A 21,639-nucleotide genomic window follows, 5' to 3' on the forward strand; every position below is an offset into this window, starting at 1 on the left:
ACCTCACCTTTATAAAACAGAAACCTGTTTTCTCTGTAAAGGGGTGCTGTATTTTCTAAGATTTGTCTTCAGTCCTTGGGTGTTTACATGCCATCTCTCCGTGTTGCATTCTCACCTCCAATTTGCTAAGCCTCAGAGCTGTTACCAAGTGGCTACAAGAAGAAGCATCTTGTGAAGGCTGTGCTACTCCCAGCAAAACCCAAACAAACAACAACAAAATGCTTCTGCCACCTTAATCGGTCTCCCAACTTTATTACAGGACAATGGCTATCCTGACTGAACCTTTTTATAAGTTCTGTGTTCTGTTAACAATGAAAAAACACTGTCACTGGATTAACAAAAGAATTCATGTATTATGGTAGTAGCCGATATTCTCATTATTCTAAAATGATAAAATAACTAAAATATATATTAGGTATCTGCTGTGTTTTAACTGTGTGGCCTTGAGCAATTTAATTCATCTCTGTACTTCACTTTGTTTCTCATCTGGGATATTATTTTCTTAGCACTGTGCCTGACTTATAGGAAATGCTTAATAAACATTATCCATTAACATTTTATACCCTTTTATTTAGTCATCCTAAAAACTTTATGAGGAATGAAGCTCAGAGAAGTCAAGTACTTTGCTCATATTCTAGAAGGTAGTAAATAATGGCATTAGACTAGGGAACTAATTTTCTGACTTTAATTTTTGCTCCACCAGAGCTACCCACAATAACCCTTGTCGGTGGGAGAATATTCTGGAGAAGGTCTCAGTGCTGGAAAAGTTCGTCCTGCTTTTTTTCTTCTTCCTTATGTGGACTGGGCATGGGGAACCCCAATGCACACTCTGGAACTGAGTTTCCTCGCACAGAAGTCAGGAATCCCAGTTCAGTCCCTTCCTCGAAGTCCCTTTCCTATTAGGCATCACCCCTGTGCCCTGACAGGTGCCAGGATCCTGGACTCTGGAGGTGTTTGAGGAGAGCTGTGCTCATCCTCCACCTCTGCTTGTGGTTTGGACTGTTTGCCACTGCCGAAGGGGTCTCACGCCCTTCTTGCACAGAACATAGTCTCCTCACTTTGGCAAACCAACACAATGCTCACCAAGTTTTGCTTTCTTCAAGTTAGGTGGCTAATGTGCATGGAATCACTCAGTAAGATTTATGGAGGACCTCACATAAAACTTGACAGATTTTATGACTTAGGTGATGAAAAAGGTGGCCCTTACCAGTGACAGGCCATACTATTGGCCACCCCTCCTAAAACAGTCTTGTTGACTAAAGTTCTGAAAAGTTCAAGGAATGGCGAGGGCAGGATTTTATTGGCACCTACAAGTAGGCAACTGGGCGGCTCCTCATTTTCTTCTTCACTGACAAGGTGGCAGTGGCGCCTGTTCCCAGATGCCTGCCAGAGTCTAATCTGACTGCATGTGGTACCCCAGGCGAGATCAATGAAAACCTGAATGCAAGGAAAATTAGAATCCAGTAAAACCAGGAAGAGTCTTTGGAAAAGGACTTTGAATAGGTCATCTGGAAAGTGTGTACCCTTAGGAGTTAGGCATAATAATTGCCTCAAGGAGAGAGTAGGGGTGAATGGGGTGGGGAAGTGCCTATGTGCCCAGAAATCCATCCAAATGTAGACACGGCCACATGCAAACACCTAAAACAAATGAGTCTCCTAAGACACAGCCTCCAGCTTCTTATGCAATCACTGCATTTGTTGGCTTGCTTGTCTTATTCAAGAGAAGATTTAGGCAAATTCCACTATCCTTCCACAGACCATTGCTAAGTGACCAGAGGGGGAAAAGCCTGCCTGACCTAACTGCCAGCAGCCCCTGAGCATTCTAGACAGTGTAGCATCTGTAGCAAAGAAATTCTTGTTATTATTTCCCCCTCACAAAGAAGCAAAGGCCCTTCATCCTTGGCCTTGGAGTTCCCTTATTGCTTACTTGTCTTCCATGACACCTAGGTTTAATATTATTTATTTTGTGTATTCTCAAGAATATCTGCTAAATTTTCATTAATTTTAAATACACTCAGAATGAGGCTCTCCAAGTTTCAGACCTCTTGAGAAAGGTGTGTGTGTGTGTGTGTGTGTGTGTGTGTGTGTGTGTGTATGTGTGTGTGTGTTTTAAAGAAAAGCTCTCAGCTTGTCTCATGTCTGAAAGGCCCCCTGAGATCTCTGAGCTCAATCTGAGGAATAAAGCAGATTGGTTACCCTGTCTGATGGGTTTTATCAAAATGTGATAATGAAAAATGGTGGGCTGAGTTCTTACAGTTCTGTCAGGGGCTCTGTTACAGGTAAACCAGGCCATAACTCACTTGCCTTATGACAGTTTTTATTACTCTGTTTTAGTGTAGTTTTGAGGAGTGAGGGGAATTGCCCTAGAAAACAGATGTGGGAGACTTTTTTCTTTCTCCCTGTCCTATGGAGAGGCCTAAGGCTCCAGCCTGGTGACTCATTGTTGTGGTATTATATGCCTCAAGATTAAGTGTGTGCTGTGGAAAGTGTGGGGCAGGATTTATCAGTGCAAGTTCTTCCTTTGAAGTATCAGGGCAGGCTACTTTGCTGATGGTTTCTGGAACCTGGCCAAGCCCCAATATGCTGTGAAAATAGCCGTCTTAGGTTTTCTTGGCACATGAGCACATTTGCACTTGATTCTCAGACCTCCACTGCTTTCTGATGTTTTTGAGGCAAGTATTCTTGGGAATTAGGGCCCGGGGCCAAACTGTAACCTTGCCTGTTTGTGCCCCTTCGAATGCCCCATCCAAACATGGTTTTGATGGCTCCAGATATGGACTGCAACACCAACTTGAATAAGAATATCCTTGAGTTTCAAAGTGCAGGCTGGCTTTGAGTTGTTTTCAAGCATTTATACGAATTTCTCTGTAACCCACATTTCCTGCTGTCCTGCCCCCACTTACAAAATGTTGATGCTTAAGGCTTTTTACTGCAACAATGCTTTCCACAACAATGTGTGTTTGCATTTTCAGCTTGAAACTACAGCAATGTGTATGTGGAGAAAAACCTCAGTGATGCCATTATAACTCTACCAGTAAATAAACAACAACAACAAAAATCCATCTTTCTCTAGTGAAAAATCCATCTATTTGTCTGCATCTCCCTCCTCCCACCTCCACTCATCATTATACTGTTATTAATTTTGAGAACAAAGGACATAAAAAGCTAATTACGTTACATTCCCAGACACCCTTTCAGAGGTTAATATATCAGACACATTTCTCATCACCCAGCTATGTGTAATAAATAGGTTCCTTGTAAATGCAGATTTCCCAATAGACTCCCCATTTCAGGTTTCCCTCTAGCCTGGGAACCAGACTCTGTCCTTCCTGATTTATATCTTGCCAACCTGTGTTGGAGAACCCATATGTAACCTCACTGAGCATCTTTCTTTCTTCCAACTTTCTTAGTGGGCAGACCCTCTCATAAAGGCAACTTGATATGACTGCGTGTAAATCTTGGAGAGGGCTCAGAAAGCCATCAGGTTCATGTCCACTGACTTCCTGGTTGAAAACATAATTGAATGTAGTTGCAGGTAGGGTCCTGTTCTGTGTTGAATCATATCCCCCCCTTCTCCAAATTTATGTGTTAAAGTCTTAATCCCCAGTATCTCAGAATGTGACCTTATTTAAAGAGGGGTCTTTGCAGATGCAATCAAGTTAAAATGAGGTCATTAGGGTGGGCCCTAATCCAATATGATCAGTGTCCTTATAAAAAGGGGAAATTTTGAGACAGATGCACATACAGGGAGAACATCATATGAATATGAAGACAGAAATCTGCAAGTTGAGAAGGATGGCCTGGAACAGGTCCTTCCTTCACTCCCTGCCCTCAGTAGGGACAAACCCTGCTAATACCTTACTTTTGGATTTCTAACCTCCAGAACTGTAAGATAACACATTTCTGGTTTTTAAGCCACTCGGTCTGTGGTGCTTTGTTATGGCAGCACTAGCAAACTAATACGGGTCCCTTGGGCAGCAGACTCTGAGGTAGAGATTAGCATGAAGGATGTTTCTAAAGGAGAACTCTTGGGATAAACTCCCACGAAAGAGAAAGGAAAAAAGCAGACTGGGAAGAAGGAGACACCGAGCTGCGATATAGTCCCAGAAACACCTCAGCTGACTCCGTGGAGAGCTCTAGTACTGGGATGGCCCTTCATAGTTGGAACATGGGTCTGGGCCTTTATACACCCTGTGGGTTTATCACCAGGTGGGTGCTGCCGCTGAAACAAGGTATGACCTCAGGTGAGGCAGTTTTCTTCAGCTAAGGCAATTCTGAAGAGGACTGACAGTTGGGGACAGTCTTTTGGGAGCAGTCCTTTATTCCTCAGGGTGTATCTTGGTGGCACATCACAGCATACACCATGAACACATGTCATAATGGGTTGGTTGGCTGAAGGACAGTTTGTCACATTTCATGATTGGCAAAATGGAGTTGAGCTTTGTAAGGTGGTGCTCTGTTCAGTTCACCTTTCATAACCTACCTTCTACATGAAACAGGCTGTGGCTCCCTGCTTTGAAACCTGCTCTGGGAGACAGGTGAACTATTGGAGGTATATCAACCAATATCTAGACATGAAGACAGAAACTACTCTGGATGCTTCAAACTGAGAAGATTAATACAGTAAAAAAGTTATAGAAGGCCTGGGAGGGTTGATGTAGCCAGGAGTCCTTACCAAAGGGTTCACTTTTACATTTGAAAGTTTGTTTTATGAGTACTACTCAGTCGATATCACAAGGAGAGGGAGCTGTTCCCCAGAGATCACGATGCTGGTTTTCCCCTGGGGCTGGAACCTATGAGCCCACACCCTCTGCTGAGCTGCTAGACATGCTGCTGCAGTGGCCACTGCTGCTGTTGGATCTATGTTGTTTCCTCTGAACAGGAACTCAGGATGCCATGCTCTGATCTGGTGAAACCAGGGCTGACGCTGCTAGAGCTCCCAGTCACCTGGGGAGCTGCTGGAGCCCATAGTTACTGGTCCCAGTGCTATTGCCGTTGGTGGCACCACCAGTAGCAGACAAAAAAGCCTTTTCTTCCTTTTATCTTCTAGTTTCCTTTCTGGCAAGGGGACTGGCCTGTAATAGACAGGACAGAATGGAAGAATGGGCAGGGATCTGGGACAGCAGACAATAGTCCAATCTCTCTCAGATTAGCCCCTGCTGTGTCCTTGTTAGTGGATGGTCCCGAGAGGGAGGGCCAATGGCCAGGAATGGAGCATCACAGAGCAGTGGCCTGGAAGCCCCTCCCCAAGTCTGATGAGGGGACGTCCACAGAGCAGCGGACCACTCTGGAATTTGGCTGATTTTTCACTGCCATCTGCTCCCTGTCCCATATCCCTCTGCTCCCTCTGAGGAGAACAGAACATTCCCAAACAATTTCATGCCAAGGCCAACTTGGTGAAAAGAAGCTTTGTTTCCAGAGGTGTTATTATAATCTTGTTGTAGAAACCAGATCTACTAGCTCTCAGCCAATGTTCTCTTGACCACACCATGGCACAGTTGTGGCCTGGCCTGCCTTTTCCTTTCCTTCCGGTTCTTGACAGAAATGCTGAGTCACCACTAAGCTACCATGGAACATGGACCACAAACAGGTCAACTGTATCAACTAAACTACCCAGTCACTTCACTCAAATACCCAGGCAAGCTGATGTCTCAATGGAATTTCTGGTTATTTGATTGCATCGCCAAATAAATGTTCTTTGGACGCATTTATTTTTCTGGGACATTACTAAAATAATAGCATTTACCTTATCATGAATGAAATTTCTTGTGTTTATTGTCTATTACATTCAAAGTGATTTTACACTATTTCTCTCCTTCTTTTGGCAGCCATGTCACACATCCTAAATTGTCCTCCTTTCTTCATCTGTTTGTTCTTTCAGGAAATATTTACTGAGTTCCAACTACAGGCAAGTGTTTGTGTTACGGATACAAAGAAGCAAAAGAAATATCCCTATGAAGAAGTTTGTCCCTATTAAGAAGGAATCCACTTTTACAAATGAAATAACTAACCTGCAGAGAGAAAGCTGGCCAGTAATACTAAAAACTTTGGATTGGCAAACGCAAGCCCTTCCAATAAACAACTCCCTTCATCTTGAAAACTGAGGTGACACATTCCGTAGCATTCACAACTAAGATTCAAGTAAATTTCTCTTATTATTGCAAACATCATCTGATTATAAATTGGTATGTGTTTGACCTGAGGTTACTTAGACACATCTTCAGTTGTCCTTATGGAGGGTAACTGAGCAGGCTTGGTGTGTTCCACGTCGTTTAGCTTTGTAGATACAAAATAAGCAATGTATTGTATCCCTTCTGCCTGAGCATGTGGTTGGTATAATTTTTCCACAGGCAGCTGAATTTAACAGCCTGTGCGTGGTGACCAAACAGGAGTGAGGACATAGTAGGCGACAAAACTTGTCAGAAAAGACCTCTGGGATGTCACTGGGCACTGCTACTAGAGCCAGGCAATCAGATTATACGGCAGACTCAAAGATGTTGCCAAATCTGACAGATCAAATTCTTCTCACCTGGGAATTTTACCCACCAACCAGACCCCATATTGCTCCTAAATTTAAGAGACTTGGTGAGACTTATAACGACCCTCTAGCAAATTACTCTAGCAACCTAGCAAATTCTTCAAATCATGGAATACTTCAGAATGTTTCCCAAATTGTACTTCTGGTTTCAAATAATAAGCTGAACCCCTTCCTTTGTCTTTTGAGCTGTCACTGCGCTCAACAGAAGCACTAATGTTACCATGGTTTCCTTAGTGATGCATGTGTTACAAAGGGGAGAGTGTGGTCCGATGAGGCAAAGAGATGAGAAGGAAAAGAGACCTCGATATTCCGTGTCTGTAGGGTGCCAGCAAGATTTCACTGCTTCCCATTGGAGATAAAGGTCCACCTGGTAAAAGGTTGCCCTCCGGCAATAAAACCTTTGTTCACTTAAAAGCTGTGAAGTGTATTCTGTATACCAGGCATTTTACCATTTTAACTCCTAGAAAAGGCAACTAATTTTTTCCTGATACAGCTGAGATGTTTCCCTAAGATAAAGAAGGGAACGCAGTTTTGTGGTGCCACAGTTGTATATGGGCTTAATTTGAAACTATTAGTTTCGTTAGCTTTAATTCTAATTGTATCTCTGCATTTTGCCCTGAAACACTTTATTGCTCAAACAAGTTCACTCAGAAAATAATTGCCATGTTCTTGCATAGAGAATATACAAAACAAAGGTCTATTGTGCCAGGGCTGGAAGGAGTGTTTTTTGATTGTTTCTCACTCCCCTCTGTTTTCAGTGGAAGCCAACCCCAATGTTCAGTCAGGCCTCCAAGCAATTGGGCGCCATGGACTATAGCCCTGCCAGGGTGTGGGCTTATCTGGACAGATTCCCGACTAGTCATTTGCTTCTCTCAGGACTTAAGGCCAACATTGATGAAAGTTCTCTTAGGCTGTTGGAGAATCTGTTGTCTATTTTTCAGAGGTTCTTTCCTGGGTAGAGGTAACTAAATGTTGCCACAAGTTCCACGGACTGTGGGAGCCATCAGGAGATCTGACTTTCATAACAATCCTCTTTCATTTTATAAGTTGGAGTGACGGGGCAACTGAATGACACTATGTGTCTGCAAGGTGTTGGGAGTTTAGAGGATAATGCATCTTTACGGAGCCTTGGGCTGACAGTGAACCTCTATGAGTCCTGCTTTGAAATGAGGAAAGTATCGTGTGAAAAAAAGAAATACATTTCTTGGAATTTCCCCTTTCATGATTCAGTGTTGATATAGAATTCCAGAAAGATTATACTGCCCAGGCAGTCATTTCTCAAGGTTGGAAAGAGAAACCCTAGGGAAGTATTTGACAAAGAGAACTGAGGTGGCTCACTAGAATGGGCCATGTTTCCCTGGAGACATCCGTCTCTCTAGGAGGATCAACATAGCGCATCGTCTCTCCACAGCCATCAGGGGCTCTTCTGAGACCTTAGCATTCTGCTTCCAGATGAACAATCCATGGTATTTACTGAGCACCTGTAATGTGTCCAGTTTTGTGCTTGGTGACGTAGTGAAAGCAAGAGACATAGACAACATGATTCCTGATTTATACAAACATTTAAAGTCTGGTAGAAGAGGTAAGGTTCATACAAATGAATGAATTAAGGAACATCGGATAGTATATCAACCTCTGCTAAGTGTTTACAGGTCAGAATTTCTTCTCATGCCATCAGAACAGAGAAAGGGCAGAGAACATCAAGCCTCGGCACAGCCAGGGAATCTTTCTGAAGGAGGAGAGGCTTAAACTGTAGAGAAGAGAAAGGTCTAATATGTCCTTTATTTTTGTGAGCTCCCAATTTCACCAGTACCATGATGGTGCTTCATTTCTCCCACAAGCCACAGTCAAACACAAAGAATGTTTTTGCCTCTGCAATGACAGAGAACATAAGGCCATACTGAGATGCAGATGCTGACAGGGTCCCTCCCTTCTAGCTGAGTGACTCATGCCTCCACCCCAGTGTGCAGGGCTCAGATTGATGACAGGAAAGGAGATAAAATTGGGGCTCTCCTCTATTTCGAGATGGGGAGATTTAGCAGAAGGCACAGAGGAGAGACTGAGGGAGAGTCTGATCTGGCTGGAGTTGAAAGCTCATATAAGAAAGGAACAGAAAACCAGGTTCGCTGCTCAGGGTGGTCGCCTCGTGCTAAAGAGTACTGAGGTTAGACATGACGCAGTCATGAAGGGGTAATTATTATATTTTACTGGGCAGGCTCGTGACATGGGAAAAGAATTCTTTTAGAAATACTTGGCTGGAAGTGGCAGACTGAAAAGACTGGAGGGGAAGAGAACACTAGCATCAGGGAGATGAGTTAGAATGTATATTGTATAAGGGGGTGGAGGCAACATGGGCAGAAAAAAACAGAGCAAATCAGCAAGATCTTGCAAATAATAGGCTTGGTGACTATGTACATAGATTTTGAGGAAGATAATGAAGAAAAAGGAGGAGGGTAAGAAGCCAGCGGTCTGAGCAGTCCCCTGCAGCTTCCCAATAAGGTGGTTTTTCCACCTTGCACACATGCTGGATATTTCATGAGCAACACATTCCGTTGGTCCCATAGTGGTATCTTTCAAAAACCTTTTTTATATATTGTGGTAAGATACACGTAACATACAATTTACCATCTTAATTGTTTTTGAGTGTAGAGTTCAGTAGTGTTAAGTACATTCACATTGAGGGGCTGCTTCACCAGCCCTCCTACATCCAGCTCTTGTTCACATTAGTTTCCAAAACCTGCTAAAAATTTCTACTCAATTACAAAACAAACAAACCCCCCCCCAAAAAAAAAACAAAAAAAACTTGCAGTCTTGTTTTGGGGAAACCATTCCTGAGAGTAACAGTGAACACACACTCAAGAACCACGTCCCTGGAGAAGTGGTTTAGGGCAGTGGTAAAGAGGGCGGGCTCTGGATCAGACCACCTGTGTTCAAATCTTGGGTCCCCCATTTACTGGCTGTGTGACCTTGGGCAAGCCACTTGCCCCATCTGGGCCACAGTTTTCACATCTGTAAAGTAGAGTGACTCTGCTCCCCTCACTCCAGGGTTGCTGTGAGCATTAAAACATGGGAAGTACAGGAAAGCGCGTCTGCACATAGTATGTGCCGTATTAATATTAGTTATCTTTGTCCTCCTGGGCCCAGAGTTCCTTTTCCCCTCCCAGCTCACATAGGGGAAAGTACAAAATCCAACTCTGTGATCTATACTTAACTCACACTTTTAATCTCTTCAGATTCTGTTGGGGTGAAGGTTTAAAGACTATTACTCTTAAAACCCTGAAAATACTGACTGCCTGACTATGAAATGGCCTCTCTTCTGCCTATTCTTGAGTTATTCTCCTCTTTCCCTTTTTTCTCTTTTTCCCTTTTGCTTGTTCTTTCTCCTTTCTTTCTTTCTTTCTTTCTTTCTTTCTTTCTTTCTTTCTTTCTTTCTTTCTTTCTTTCTTTCTTTCTTTCTTTCTTTCTTTCTTTCTTTTTTCCTCTCTCTCTCTCTCTCTCTCTCTCTCTCTCTCTCTCTCTCTCTCTCTCTTTTTTGACTTTATCTTTAAACCAGAAGATATTGCAATCTTCCCTACCCCTCTATGCTCAGTATTCTGGAGGAAACAGAAGTTTAGCACCCATGTATACACTTTTCTTTACTTGAAAATTATAGAAATTATGTTAGCTTTATTTTTGTTAAGGTTGCTGTTTTTTTATTTTTTCCTTTATAAGAAAAGAGAAGAAAATATGCTGCTTTGCAATTAGGGCAATATATATATATATATATATATATATTTTATACACATATCTACTTTATTTTTTTATAGAGCTGGCCCAATCGGAAAGCCAAGGCAGCCATCGTGGCCCAAGAAGGTTTGGCAAGAGGGGACCGATGGCTCTTTCTGAGGGAGCTTTAGGGAGCTGCACTACCTCTGTCATAACCTCTGAGAACCTCCAGAAACTTCCTTGCTCCTCTCTGCCTCCCTTTTCCTCCCCCCCCCCCCAGGGTCATTTAGGCTGTGACTTCCATCCTAGCACCTTCCAAGATTTCTTTGAGGTTCCACCTGAGTATCTGTCCTGTGAGGAGCCCTGCACTACCTCACTCACTGCCCACAGACCTGGTGCCATGACAACCATCTTCACAAACATACACAGATGGCCAGATAAGGTCTGGTGACAACAGACTGAAGTGCTGTAACAGGACCTAACCACATGGAGGCCACTTCTTCCACACTATAGTGGTGCCCATTTCATATGGGGACCCTGGTCAGGAGGAAGACCTGTTGAGCAGAGACCACCTGAGACATGGTACCAGAGAGCAAGAGTGGGACACTCATCTTCCCAGCTTGCTGCTGAGGATGGAAAGAAGCGCTTGGAAAATTCTCTGGGGGTTTCCAGCTGGGTCAGTGCAGAAGCTTTCCCATGAGTCAGCTTTTTGGTTGCAGACCAGGAGCCCTGCTGGGAAATAAGCCCTTCAGTAGCCCTATGACAACTGTTTCTTTCTGTGAAGTGGTGGCTGTGTTGCCAGCATAACTGGGACACAAAGCTCATGCACATTTGCACAGTGTCATTTAAAACATGGCAGGCTAAGGTTTGTTCTTGTTTTTGATTTACAATAAATTTAACCCTGAGCTTTAGTTTGCCAGACAGCTTCCCTTTTTCCATTTCTCCTCGCTCCTTCCCTTTGCTCTGATTTTTAAGAACCAAGGACATTAGATTCCGTATTTGTGCCCTCAGAATGTAAGGTGGTACTTGAAATACTGGATGTGTATGATGCATCTTCCCAAAGCTTCAGCTCTAAGTACATAAGTAATATAAGATATTTTTATATTCAAATATGTGGACTTGTGGGAAAAAATAAGAGATTTCCACAATTGACTGCCTGTCCTCGGGAGATTTTGGTGGGAAAGTTTGAGAAGTGCCCTTTGTGATGTGACCCTTGACCTTGACTGTCTCTATAGTTTTTTTTGGAAGAAAAGTGATTTCTTGTGGACCACATACCCAGCAAAAGTGGGAGACAGAGATTTGAGAAAAGCTGAACAGGGTCAAATCTGATAAAATTTCAGATACATAGTTGTGTAATCATAATGTTGATCTGATGCAATGAGAGAAGTACAGGTGTTAAACAGAGAGGATGCTGAGGTCAGCTTGTCTTTACCATGAGATCCAGTGTTCTGCAATATGGTTCTCTCCAGACGTAAATGTTCTGCACTAACCAGTGCATATAAACTCAGGAATAATTAAATTAAAATGCAAACATTTGTATTCATTTATGATCATATTTTCTCTGAATTCAACTAGGCCATACGCGGAACCTTCTATCATGTGATGAAACTGATTACTTGCATCTTTATCTCTTTCCCAAGAGGCCAAGTAGGAAGGGAAGCCCGGGTCCCAGGGAGCTGGTAACACTGAGTCCTTCACATCCCACCGGAATGTTTCTTAGTAAGCTCGAAGTACTTCTTTGGGCCACCCATGCTCGCCAATTGTACACTGAGGTTCATTTGTGGATTGTTACAAGCAGAGGGAGAAAAGAACGCCCCTGCTGTCCTTCGGTTCTCAGTGACTGGAAGGAGTGGCAGGCACTTTATTGACAAGCTGGGCAGTCGCTGACACATTCACATTTTGGTTACATGGAAATATGGCAGCTCCTTCCTGGTTCTGACGTGCTGGACAAAGCTATAGTTCTGGGGAAGGGGCAACTGAGATAATGAAAGGATGCATATTGAGCTTCTGATTTTTCAATCATTTACTGTTATATTTGACCTTCGGCAAGAAACTTAACTTCTTTAAGTTTGTATAATGAGGACCTATGACATCTATCTCAAGAGATAATTGTCTTTAAATGAGATCATATATGTACATGGAGTTAGCATAAAGCCTGGCACATAGTAGGTGCCCAACAAGCAACAGGTGACCCAGAAGTGCCAAGACTTCCATAGCAGGTAGTGGTAAAGGTGAAAACATCATTCTCTCTCCCTCAAAACAAACATACAAAAATCCTCAAACTCAAAAATCCAGCCAAGCAGAAGGTTGAATTCCAGCATATCCTGAAGACAGGAGAGAACGTCATGGATACCATGACTAGTCGTCTGTCCCATGCTGTGCCACTGAGACAGGAAGATGAGGCGTTAGCATAATCGCACTCTGAAACTTTTGCTCACAGGGAATATAGTCATCTTCAAGTCGGTAAACAAGCTCAAAGAAATTTAATTTACTCTGTGAAGAGTGGACAATACCAATTTATCTTCTAGAGATGATATGCTGCCATCTCCATAACACCAGTAACAAGGCCATTATCATCAGAGAGCAACTCCCTCCTGAGCTGTGGTGGGGCTGTAGGCCTACAGCTGCGATTTATCTTCTGTTTAGTAATCTCAGCGACTCCCTTGGTTGTTCATGGCTGTCTTGGCAGAAGGAAGAGGCAGAGAAGAAGGAGACTGAGGGAAGGGTAATGGGACCATGGGCTCAGTGCTGTATTTTATAAAACCGTTATCCTTCTTTATTACGATGAGAGTACCCCCATTTCTGCACAATGTTTTATACTCAATTCCTGGAGACATCTCCAGAGACTGATGTGTGCATATTGAATAAGCTTGAGATGTTTTTTTATGTGGTTGTTTGTTTACATCATAGTTTTGCAGACAGCAGTTATATATTGATTGTCCATTTGGGGCATAGAATAACTATCCTGAAACTTTCATTCTTTTTTTGATTTGGTTCATCGGTTCTTATTGCAAATGTCATTGGCAACAGGGATCAAGAGCTGAAGATCCCACTGGGACATATATCTCTGTGTGTTAGGTATCGAGTTGTTTAATGATCTTCAAGTTTCAAGTCCTTTAGATAAAAACGAAACAAGGAATGAGACATGCTTATTGGAGAGCTGGAAATCTTTGCGATCCCCTGACACGGAGGTACTGAGGCACATGGCAATGGGCACCCAAGTCCCCAGGCCTGATTGGTTCAGATGGCATATGGCCATTTGAGTCCTTACATGGTTATGCTGCCTAGTGATATAGGATTTTATATGTCTGATAAGTTCTTATCAGACAACTGTTGATAGCTGATATGGAATCCATAGCTGCATGTGCCACAGAGGCAGACCAGGCCCCAGCTGTGAGGTTCATGTTCTCCTTGGAGGGTCAGAGGTACTGTGTTGATGGGCCATCCATTCACGCCCTTGGGCACAGTCCCTTCCCTGTCTTCCTGACAGGCCTCTGCAACAGCTGTTGGAAAGATTGGATTGACATTATCTCCATAGTTCCTTTGTAATAGATTTTTTTGTTTTTTTGTTTCTTGCTCACTTGCTTAAGTCAAGTTTTTGTTACAGTTCTTGAAGGATTCATCAGTGACTGAAAAGTTCCACTCAGTGCATTCTTTTATGTCTCCCTATTCTTAGAGGGTGTACTTTTCTCTTTTCTAGAAGGAGTTAGAAAGCAGGAAGGTTTTTTCCCTAAGATTCTCTCAGTGTCGCTCTGGGTTCTATTAAGATACTGGGTTAGATTTCAGAGGAATTGTTTCATCCTTTGAGCAATTAGTACCTTTTTAAAATTCAGACATCTTTCAGACCCTGTCCTGCAGATTCCTCTGAAGTGCTTTTGTCAGGACGGTTTATCAGTCCTAGATCATATTTTGCCAGCTGCTCAGGCCAGCAGTGTAGAGAAAACACTTAGGCATATGGTTCAGATGCTTGCATTTTTATCTGAGTAAGATCTATGTGAAAAGACCTCAGAATTTAAAAATCCAATCAGTGCACATGATGTCAGTGTGTTTACTGTTTCTCTCCTGGGGACGTTTTTTTGGCATTCTGGTCTGATCTTCTAGGTGTGTCTAATTGTTCCTCAGACACAGCTGTGTGAATTTGATTTGCCAGTAGGAAAAAAAGCCCTATCTTCCAATGTCAGTGAACAATCTTGAACTTCCCTCTTAGTTCTCACCTTTGCATTTCTATGAAGCAGACTTTAAACTCCTTTGGCGGCAAAGTAGAAAGCATCATTTTCCCGTCAGCCTTGGAGACTGACTTTCGATATCTTTGAACTCATCCTGAAGATCAAGGACCATTCAGAACTGGCCTCGTCATTTGGACATCAATAGCTCAGAGCTAAAAGGGACTGAAAAAGAAAGAAGAAAGGAAATCTTTGCTGATTTTTCCCTTTGTGGATTCTGTGTGACGCTTTCCTGCAGGCTTTTGTGGGGGTGTTACAGCAAAAGATAGTTTTGCCTCAGACAGCAATCCTCAGTCAAAAATGAGACATAACAGACTCTTTTTCCTGGAGCTGAAATAAGCATTTCAACATTGATGTTTAAGGCGCCCTCTGAGCCTGATCTCAGGGAAGCAGGAAGCTACTATTTTTAGTTGGGAAAAATATCAACATTAGATGAAGAAATTCGGATCGTGGCCAAGACTCCACTGTTTCTTCAAGTTACTCAAGGTTAATAATGTCAACGATACTTGCTAAGCAATGGGCATAGCCCTCTGGGCAATGTTCTGACATGATCCAGCACTCCATAATGAAACCGTGCTGCCAAGATCCAGCGAGGGCAGATAATTTTGTGAAGAACCTTCCTCTTAAAAACTGACTTCTTGAGTTAGTAGGCTGGGGCCCCCTTCCCCCTTCCTCATCTCCTGTGGAAAGCATTCAAGGTGTGTGAGCCTGGGGCCTCTGATCTGAGCCTTGGAACTGCCTTTGGCTGGCACCTTTTCCCGCAGCTGTCTGGCCCAGTCCTGCTTCTAGAGAAGGCTTCTCTTCGTACTTTGGTGATTGCCACTAAAACTCCACTTGGACAGTGACTCAGCCACCAACCTTCCCTTCCTGGCTCAAACTAACTGCTGTTAAAGCACTTACAAAGTAAATAGCTCATTCTCATTTATCAGCACTCACAGAAAAAAGCAGTGGCATAAAAAAAGAAAAGAAAAGACATGTCAAACTAGCAGTCAATTCCCCAAACTTTTGCTTTTGAATTATGTTTTCTACTGGTAGGGTTGTCACCCATGCAGCCTTTTCTCATACTTTCCACTAGATATTATTACCGTTTTTGCAGTTGCTAGGAGTCAGAGAAGGCCCTCATGAAGGTTTATCTCGGGGGCACTGTGTCAGTTATAAGAAACAGAAAATTCAAAAGGGGTTAAGCAGAAAAAGGAATTTATTGATGAGAGGCAGTCACAGGGCTTCAGGAATGATAGACTTGGGGACTCATTTGATATAATCATGACTTATTACTGTTATCGTATTTTGATTTAGTCTTTCTTTTTGTTAGCTTAAAACTCCCAATTTCATGTGACAATATGGAGTTAGCTTCAAGTCCAGCAAGCAAGAAGAGTGACTCTCTGACAAACTCCTCAGCAAAAATCTCAAGGTATCTCCTCGGCCCTGATAGTGTCATATATCCTTTGGAAACCAATTATTGAGAAATGCGATGATCTCTTTGGGTGGCCGGAATCACATGGCACAAAGAGCTTGGGGTAGAATCGTCTCCACTAGAACCACACCAACTGAAAACAGGAGATGAGTGGGTTTCCAAGTGAAAATGGAAACTGTTTCCCCAAGAAAGGGAAATGAAAACTGAGTGTGACAGAGATCACACATGTCCACTATAGGCACAGATACCTCTAAGCAACCATATTTTCTCAAATGGTGCCGACTTCATAGCAGAAACTAGATTAAATCTGGGTGAAAGGGAAAGGAGAGGTAGTTGGGGGAAAGACAAATGGAGCAGAATCTGTGCCATCGAGGAACTCAGGGTCTTAAGTTTTGCTTAGGCCAGAGATAGTAAATTGAAGGTTCAGGTGCCAATACCTTCAGGTGGTCAATGCCTTTTGTGTCCATGGCAGACATCACAAACAGGCCCTTCCTGTCGAGCCTGGGTATGGCTTTAGAATTCTTCCCATCACTGTGCTCCAGGCGGTGACTACAAATCAACAGATAATGACACGAGAAGATACTTATGTTTCGACCTGTCTTAGATTGATATTTAGTGGGTTGGACCAAATGAGCATTCACTTTCAGTGTGGTTAGGTAACGTGGGCTGAGTCGGAGCTGGAGGTAGAAGATGGCTGGCAGGCAATTGACCACCAGTCACTAGTTGTCTGAAAAACCCTGAAGTGGTGTGAGGATAATAGCTAGTTGACTATTTCACGGTTTACAGATATCTAGCTTCTTTCAAATAGGTCAATGAGCATATCACACGCATTTCTTTTCAAAGCATTTTAAATAATATTACCTGAAAATAACAGTGAGTGACTAAGCTCACTTTTTTTCTTTTTTAAACAATTTTGTTGAGTGAGACCTGTGTGGAGTTGGGGAAAGGGTTCTTATTTCACATAACTAGCATAATTAATCTAGCTCTCTACTTTCATTGTTTAAAAAATCACACTCAGTTAGTTTAATGGTAAAGTAAAAGGCCAAATCTGCCATACAGTGTGACACATGGAGGTAGGAAGAAGGATACAGGGTACAAAGTCATAACAGATACACAAACATTTTGGAGACGCATGCTTTCTCAAAGCTCTGAGGATAACCACAAAGGCATGTTAACTGAAAGAATATAAAGTGATGACTTTAAACATGTCTTAAATGTTAGAGGTAAGTACTTCTTAATGTATCTAAACAACAAATTGCATCAACAAACATTTACTGAGCCATATGTACCATATACATATTACTCATAAATGCTTTGTGAGATACAAAGAGGATGAACTTGTCCCTTTCTAAAGAAGAGGTAAACAATCAAATTGAAGATACAAGATTTTACAAATATGAAAACTTAAATAACAATAGAGCACTTAACAATAGAAAGCAATAATTGAAGAGATGTCAGTATGCAGTAAGTGGTTAATTACCAAATGAATTCTATGGATAATAATTATGGGACATTTTTAGGAAGGAGTGATTAGTTCGTTAGAGGATGAGCCTCATTACTAAGGAAATGGGAGCTAACCCTGGTCTTGGGAGTTAGAATTATGTTTGGAAGTCTGTCCTGGTGGGGAAATTGGCCTACAAAAAAGCAAGATGGATGGGAGGAGGAAACTATATTTGGAAGAGAATGTGTAAATAAATTTATTGGGAGTTGATGTTTTGTGTAGAGGAGTGAAGGAGAGGGGAGGTTGTAAAAATATACTGGTGTCGATTCTGGAGATTAAGTTGATAGTTTTACCTTGTTTCCCTGAAAATAAGTCCTAGCTGGACCATCAGTTCTAATGCGTCTTTTGGAGCAAATATTAATATAAGACCCGGTATCATATTATATTATACCCGGTGTTATGTTGTTATGTTACGTTACGTTACATTACATTATATTGTATTATATTATATTAAAGACTGGTCTTATATTATAGTAAAATAAGACCAGGTCTTATATTAATTTTTGCTCCAAAAGATGCATTAGAACTGATGGTCTGGCTAGGTCTTATTTTCGGGGAAACATGGTAGATGTAATCCAGTAAGCACTGGAGAGTTGTGGAAGGTTTCTGAGTAGCAGAGTGGTATGGTCAAACTGTTTGGGGGAAGAATAATTTGACATAGAGGTGGGGCTAGAATGGAGGAAACAGATATTAGAGTTGAGGATACCATAAAGAAGCCTTTTTCAACAATTCTAGGAAAGGTAAATGGATCCAATTTCATTTGTTGACAGTGGAACTATAATCAGTAATTGTGAAATAAAAACAAGCTGTGGTCACTAATTAGATACTTTCCATAGCGGAAGGAGGAGACATAAATTTGAGATTTCAGTACCAAGAGTTTGGAATAATGGAGGAATCTGGAGAAGAGACAGTTCTGGGCTCATCTGAGCAATTTAGGCTTAGATATTGAGGTTTAGGTGAAGTCCCAGGGACTGGTACAGTGTCCAACACCTCGCTGTGTTGACAGCCAATGATAAAAATTATACTCATTTATGTATGCAGAAATAAGAAAAATGTAGAATATTATACTGTGCTGGGATTCCAGACAATCCATTATTTTTTATATCTCTTTTTCAAAGCACCTATATTACCTTTAAAATGAAGGGAAAACATTTCTTTTTAAAAAAGAATCATGCACTCTTAATGCCAGTGTTTAAAGACTCCCCGTAATATGTGGAGTAACATATCAGTATGTGATATTCTCACCTGAAATGCTTTTAGGTGGTGTGAATGCTCTGGAAAACAGATACCAGCTGAAATCTGGTTTGCTCAAGCTGGAGAGACCCAGAAAAGTCTTACTGAAGAGAATAAAGCATTTGAAGCTTCCTTTCCATTACAATGAAAATTAGAATTAAGATTACCCATATGGTGATGCATCTAATTCCCCCCCCCATGCTCTTTCTAATTTAAATAGGAGATAATTTCTATTTCTAAGTTCTTTAATGATGTAATTCCTCATAATTATAAGTACACGTAATGCTTTTTTTCTATCAATAGCACAGATAGATGCATCTGATCACTCAGATGGCCATATGGTAGGATGAGACACGAATCTACTTTTCCAAGTTTTATTTTTCCCAGAATGTATTCTGCCTTCAGCTCTATGTACACCATCACTCAGCTTTTTAGAGGCTGGCTCTCAGAACTTTGACTGAAGCCAGAACAGAGCTAGACCGGACTGTCCCACACTGTACCTGCCCCCCAAGGCGTCCCCAGAAAATGCCTGCTGAGAAAATGTGTTAGAGAGAACACAACTGCTCATTTAAGAACTCGGGTCACATTTAGACTTCGATGATCAAAGAAAAAAAAGTTCTAACTCCAGGGGTCAAAGAAGAACTGTTTTACTTATATCTTCTATGACGTAAAAATAATTAGAATCCTTGGCATTATCTTGTTTACCACACAGCAAACCTTGTTATTCCTGGTTTCTAATGTGAGGAAATTGACACCTGGGGAGAAAGTGTCAGGATCTAGACGCATCTCAGATCTTCTGCTCACGTCCTGTGTACACATTTACCTCCTCCTTCTCCCTGCTACTCCTCAGCCTGATATGTTCCTCGTTTCCAACTCCTGACTTACTCCAAGAACATAGCCAAGAAGCCTCTTAAGGAGTGGAGGAGAAACTGTGTGGCCAACAGAATGTGAATAAAACATTTTAGTCCATTGTTAAATGTTTTAACCAGGCTGGGCCTGCTTTGTCCATTACTTTTCATAAAATGTGTAGAAAGACCACAGAAGGAGGGGCAGTGAATCTGGTCACTGTGTAACTACAGGCATATCAGAAAAAGCTTGTAATACTAACCAATTAACTAATTTAGTGGGGATTCATTGTATATCTACCATGTATCAGACACATGGTAGATTATATCACATACTCATTCCTACTGACTACACAGAAATATGGTGGTGGTGGGAGAATATTTGGTATAAACACATACTGAGTTAGTTAATGACAAGAAACTTTCATATGTAGATAAGAAAGCTCAGAGTTATTATATATCAAATACATGTAAAATAAGTAATACATTTGTATGGTGTTTTACAATTTTCAAATGATGTACTCAACCGGTTGGATTCACAAAACACCTAGGATGAGAGAAGCAAGTATTACTCTACTTACCAGACAAGGAAACTGGCTTAGAGGGCCAAGGACAGTGTCTAACTAATAAGTATGTGATCTTATACTTTCTGAGTCTTAGGTGTTCCTGCAATTTATTTTAAGGCTTTGTTTAGACAAGCTCATTTTCTTGTTTTAAGAGAGGTAGAATTATATCTGTTTGCCAAGATAGACAAGCAAATTATTAACTAGCTTGGCAGAATCTCCCTTGCCTGGAAGAGCTGTAGCAGGCTGTAACACCTAGTGTTTGAGGGCCATGGCAAAGCCACTGCTGTGTGATCACCCCTGATTGGCACTATGGCAGGACAGGCAGTCACTTGCACAACACATGAGACACACTCTTTCTTAATATAAAAACTATGAAAAATAACCCAAACAATGTGTCCAATCTGATCCTTGCAAATGTGTGCTAAGCTTATCAGCAGAAAGAGAATGCAGCCATAGCAGCCCCATTTGAGAATGCCCCTGGGAAGGTAACAGAGTGCTCTAACTCTGTGAGCCGGGGCAGTGGTGTCCAGGAGTGGCCAGTCAGAACACATTCCACAGGGCACATCATTGACCTAACTCCATGGTACCTGTGTTCTGTAACACATGTCACAATGAAGGAAAATAAAGTGGGCTGAGGGGATCCTTTGGGAACCAGAAAAATCAGAAAAAGTGGCACCAGTGGAAGCACTTCTTAATGTTGAACAGTGTGGTGTGAAGGTAGATTTCTAGGAGTCATTAATAACATCGAAAATCGTTCCCAGAGAAATGTTAAGGTCAAGATGTGATGGCTGATGGCTGAGTATTAATGACATCACAACTGGACCCTCTGCCTCCTCTCTAGTGCTTAAATTTCAGAATATAATATAGACCAGTGATTCACTTTGGCTAGTTGAATGAACCACCCACTTTTCTAGAGTGAAATCGGGAACAGCAGTTCTTTTTTGAGAATGGCTTACATAGGGTATCAAGGCCTGTTTGTCTTCATGACCGTGTTACCAATATTCTTCATTTGCTCGTCAGTCAACGTTGTGGGAGAGATATGTGCCAGGTGCTGTGCTGGGCGCCACAGGGGGTGAGAGCCAAGGTGAATGAGAGCAAGCCACCTGGCCCTCAGTGGGCAGAAGGATACACACATGACACAGGCTGTCGTGATGAGGGCTGTCAGGGCTGAGCCCAATGCAAAGCCTCCTACAGGAAACAAGGGAAGAAAGGCTTAGTGGTGTGGGATTTGAGCTGAAACTTAAAGAATGGGAAAAAACATGACAGTCTGAGGAATGGGGAGGCATTTTAGTTCAAGGATTGCTCAAAAACGATGGAGCACTGTTTCAGTTTTCCTGTTTGACTAGAACAAAAGTCTAAGGAAGGAAATAGCAAGGCCCAAGAGTGATGGGTAAGCTGGAGCCAAAATGTGAACGCTTTCAGGCGTCAGGCACTTTTATCAGGCAGTGGGGAGTTAATAAAGGATTTTTTTTTTTCTAAAAGCAGATGCAAACAAGCCTGTGCTACATAATGATTAATCTAACTGGTATACTGGCCACCCATTACTTGAAATGGAGAAATGATGTGGTGAGAGAGACCAATTAAGTGGGAGGCTGTTGCAATAGACCAGATGAA

General features: G+C 42.0%; 1 long non-coding RNA gene across 1 annotated transcript in view; it reads left to right on the forward strand.

Annotated features, from left to right (window-relative positions):
* Positions 1-21,639, forward strand: part of LOC109445683 (uncharacterized) — a 295,179-nt gene that overhangs the window by 145,458 nt on the left and 128,082 nt on the right. The window contains exon 4 of the long non-coding RNA XR_012495088.1: positions 5,882-6,105. This is a non-coding gene — a long non-coding RNA (uncharacterized LOC109445683). The remainder of the gene's footprint in view (positions 1-5,881; positions 6,106-21,639) is intronic.

This window comes from Rhinolophus sinicus, linkage group LG03 (assembly GCF_036562045.2).
Source record: "Rhinolophus sinicus isolate RSC01 linkage group LG03, ASM3656204v1, whole genome shotgun sequence".
Taxonomy (NCBI): Eukaryota; Metazoa; Chordata; class Mammalia; order Chiroptera; family Rhinolophidae; genus Rhinolophus; species Rhinolophus sinicus.